The sequence below is a fragment of the Palaemon carinicauda genome, chromosome 33, assembly GCF_036898095.1.
Source record: "Palaemon carinicauda isolate YSFRI2023 chromosome 33, ASM3689809v2, whole genome shotgun sequence".
NCBI lineage: Eukaryota > Metazoa > Arthropoda > Malacostraca > Decapoda > Palaemonidae > Palaemon > Palaemon carinicauda.
The window spans coordinates 12620389-12625388 of NC_090757.1; the positions used below are offsets into that span (position 1 = coordinate 12620389).

A 5000-nucleotide genomic window follows, 5' to 3' on the forward strand; every position below is an offset into this window, starting at 1 on the left:
ATACATATACATATATATATATATATATATATATATATATATATACATATATATATATATATATATATATATATATATATATATATATATATATATATATATATATATATATATATATATATATGTGTGTGTATATATATTTCTGGCGACCTCAGAGTTAATAATTATCTTTATCCAATTATGATGCATTACGGTTCCTCAGCTATCATTGAAGCGAGGCGTCTCAAAACGTGTTATATAGTGATGATGATGATGATAATAATAATAATAATAATAATAATAATAATAATAATAATAATAATAATAATAATAATAATAATAATAATAACAAGTGAGCAAGTCCTGAACGCGGACATGGTCCTCGTAGAGGACATACCTCCGCCAAGGTGACCTAGAGCGCCATATGTCCTAGAATCATGAATTGATGTGACTTCGACCTTCACATGACCTTGACCTTCACGTGACCTTCAAGTGACCTTGACCTTCACGTGACCTTGACCTTCACATGACCTTGGCTTCAAGTGACCTTGATCTTCAAATGTACTTGACCTTCACGTGACCTTGACCTTCAGGTGACCTTGACCTTCACGTGACCTTGACCTTCACGTGACCTTGACCTTCAAGTGACCTGCTTGACTTTTGACCTTCAAGTGATCTTTGTTCATTTGCCACTGATACTTAATATGACATTGATATAATGCACCAATATGACCTTGACCTTTGACCTTTATAAATTTGAACATCACCCATGGGTTGCGCCTGGACTAGGACTTCCCTGTTGGCTTATGCAAAAGTCAGTGCTTTATTTCTGTCTCTTGATATGGCCACTTATGTCATAGTGACACCAGTGACCCCTGTGACCTTGACCTTGGGGTGACCTTGACCCAAATTTAATCAGTTCTTCCATACACATTGGGGAACTACTTGGCCAAGTTTGAAGTGATTCCGTGTAGAAATGTGGCCTCTACGTTGTCCACAGACAGACAGACAAACAGAGAAACAAACAAACAAACAAACAAACAAACAAACAAACCGAAAACATAACCTCCTGGCGGAGGTAATAATAATCATAATAATCTTCGGGACCAGACTTAGGAGGAATATACCAATCGGGTGAATTCCCCAGTATTCTTAAAATAAGACAAAAAAAAAAAAAAAAAAAAAAATAGGTAAAAAAGTCACATGGGAAAGGAGAGAAAAATTCCCTAGCTACATTCCTTACCAATGAGTAAGAGCTGCAAACCTATAACCTTAGTTAAAACATGTGACGTAAGTGTAGCTTACCTACTGCTTTGTTTATGCTTCACGTAGCAAGAGTCGATATGGTTTATTTAAGAGAAAAATAAATCGTGAAAATTGAGATATTCAATTTTTATTGTCTCTGTGAGAGAAATGTTATAGAAATGCCCTTATGAAATGCAGGATCGATGTCAAATTCGTTAATGTCATTTCTAACGTTTATAAAAAGATATATTTAGGTAGACTTCGACAGTTACATAAAAAATAGTCAAATAAAATTTAAATTAAAGGATTAGGTTGATAGGCTAGACAGAGATGATGATTAACAATTAAGTAATAAGTGAAACTAATATATATATATATATATATATATATATATATATATATATATATATATATATATATATATATATATATATACATATATATATATATATATATATATATATATATATACATATATATATATACATATATATATACATATATATATATATACATATATATATATACATATATATATATATATATATATATATATATATATATATATATATATATATATATATATATACTGTATATATATAAATATATATATATGCATATATATATATATGCATATATATATATATATGCATATATATATATATATATATATATATATATATATATATATATATATATATATATATATATATATATATATATATATATATATCCCTTTCTGACTGGAGTACCTTAACGTGGTGAAAGAGTTTGTGCATCGCCATGAATAGCAAAGTTGTGATATTCAGGGCCACCCATACTAGGTTGGTTTGCTGTGAATGATAAGACAAAAGTCTCCCACCATCACCAATCCTCAGTTGGCCAGCCTGGAGATGAAAACTGGTCAAACACCAGACATGAATGAGGGCACTTCTGAGGCCTTTGTCCTGCAGAGGACTAGAAACTGTGACATTGGTTATTTATATATATATATATATATATATATATATATATATATATATATATATATATATATATATATATATATATATATATATGTGTGTGTGTGTGTGTGTGTGTGTGTGTGTGTATATATATTTCTAAAGCAACTTAACATAATCCAAACCTGAATGATCCCTTGATAGTTGACACAGAGGTTAAGGCAGAACCCAAGGTTTGAGACTATTGTTAAGATTATAAATGGATGGGCATGACGCTCGAACGACTCTAGTAGAACATATATTCCTATAATTCAAGTAAAGTGTAGCCCATCCATTGAGAATGGAATATCAAGAAAAAGAAATTACCCCTTTAGGTCTATTTACTCTTCATTTACACTCGTGTACATTTCCTAAGGCAAACTCGTGTTTTATTAACTGATCGTCTTCCACAATCTCGATTGATTGGGAAAAACAAAAATATTCTCTTTACTCTTGTGACGTAAATACCAGCCAGACGTACGAGTGAAACTTAAACTGAATTAGGATTTTTCTTATAGTGTTTGGAGAAAGCAAAAGATATCCGACTGGATTGATAAATATTAAATGCTTAGCATGCATTACAGCACACAATGTCCCAAGAGGATTAAATCATCGAATACATTTCCATCTCATTGTGTAATCCTTTGAAATCCTGTTCATATTTTCCTAGTTTGGGGCGGGAGTAGGATCTCATCTTCCGTTACAGGTGTTTTATCTGTTATCTCAGCAACCTGCTTAGTGTGGTCTTTAGATTTCGAGGGGGGGTTGGTATGTGGTTGAATTTAATGGTTAAAAAAAAAGCAAAAACGATTTTAAAACGGTCCATAGCAGCAGGATGGGAAATGCTGCCTTGAAAGATTGCCTTTAACTGTTCTACTTCAGGCAGCTCCAGAATATTTAATCTTTAAAGATATATATCGATTAAAATCCATAAGTTCAGGGGCAATTATACCAAATATACTAAAGTGGTGAATTTAGTGGTATTCTTTTATAGAATACTGGCCAAATATAAACACCTCAATTATAGAATTCGAACGAATTTGATTCTGAACGACATAGAATAGCATTCGGGTAGGAAAAGGGGCTGGCTCAAAAGCACTCTTAAAGCAGAACTACAATTGGTATAGCTAAATCAATAGCAAAAGCAATCCAACTTGAGAAATGTACCATCGATGCGACAAACACATACAACTACAATATTTCTATGAATCTTATTGCACCACCTTGTGGCGTATCTTGGGAGAAAGGACCCTCCTTTGGATAACACGAAACTGGCAACTCTTCAAGGTTCTGTTCATAAATGCTGGGTACGGACACACATGGAGCCAGTAACACGTTGAGAGTGATTCAAGTTACGTCAAATCTAGCAGGATCGATATAGTGGAATATTCCCCCACCATCCTTTTTATTTTAATTTCTGCTCTTTTTCCGCAAGGTATGTTAGGCTCAAAAGGCTTTATTCTCGAGGGTCTTTGCTGATATCCATCATTCTGGTGAAGGGTGTAATAATGATTCCCTTTGTACTGTGCATGGGCAAATGCTTATGTTGCCTTGCAACGAAATCCATAGCAGTAACGTTTAGAGACGTGTAGTGTACAGCATTCCAGTCTTTGTTGTTATGTAGGGTATAACCATAATTATATATATATATATATATATATATATATATATATATATATATATATATATATATATAAATGTGTGATCGATCTTGGATTTTCTGGCATCTGAGGATATATATATATAATATATATATATATATATATATATATATATATATATATATATATATATATATAAATGTGTGATCGATCTTGGATTTTTTGGCATCTAATATATATATATATATATATATATATATATATATATATATATATATATATATATATATTATATATATATATACACACATTCATATATATATATATATATATATATATATATATATATATATATATATATATATGTGTGTGTGTGTGTGTGTGTGTGTGAGTGTGTGTGTGTGTGTGTGAGTGTAGAAGACGCACATCTGGGAAGAGTTTATGAATAAATGTTGTGACCCATTCGCCAGAAACATGCTGTAACACAGCGCTGGGAGATTAATAAACAAAGACCCTGCGAGATGAAAATAGTGAATGGGTCTTCCCAACAGTCATTCATAATTATTTTTGTTACTCACACCTAGGTCAACCCTAAAACATCTGTTGATGAGTAGTCTCGTATATTTAAGGTTCGAACGATTGTATTATTATTATTATTATTATTATTAATAATAATATTATTATTATTATTATGATTATATTAGCTTAGCATCACATCCTGGTTGGAAAATCAGGATGCTATATGCCCAAGGGCTCCAACAGGGAAAATAGCCTAGTGAGGAAAAGAAATGAGGAATCGTAAGGCGTGATTGTAAAATGTAGATAAAAAAGTGTAGTGGAAAGATTGAAAAATTAAGTTTACGCACACACACACACACACACACACACACACACAACATATATATATATATATATATATATATATATATATATATATATATATATATAATATAAATATATATAATTAAATGAGAGAGAGAGAGAGAGAGAGAGTAGAGAGAGAGAGATGAGAGGAGAGTAGAGAGAGAGAAGAGAGAGAGAGAGAGAGATGAGCATAACCTATAAATTCAAAAGAAGCGTCATAGAAATCGGTTAGAAAAATTAAAAAATGCTCTTGGTTCTACTGTACAAGATGGATAGATAAACCTTTTAGATCTTGGTAACTATATAACCTAGCTTACGCTCCGATCATTCA

The 5000-nt window shown here is 31.4% G+C and overlaps 1 protein-coding gene across 1 annotated transcript in view; it reads left to right on the forward strand.

Moving 5' to 3' along the window:
- The first annotated feature begins 3538 nt into the window (after positions 1–3538).
- LOC137625852 (uncharacterized) overlaps positions 3539–5000 on the forward strand; it is a 33736-nt gene continuing 32274 nt past the window's right edge. Inside the window, exon 1 of the mRNA XM_068356754.1 lies at positions 3539–3639. The gene's annotated coding sequence lies outside the window, so the exon portion shown is untranslated. The remainder of the gene's footprint in view (positions 3640–5000) is intronic.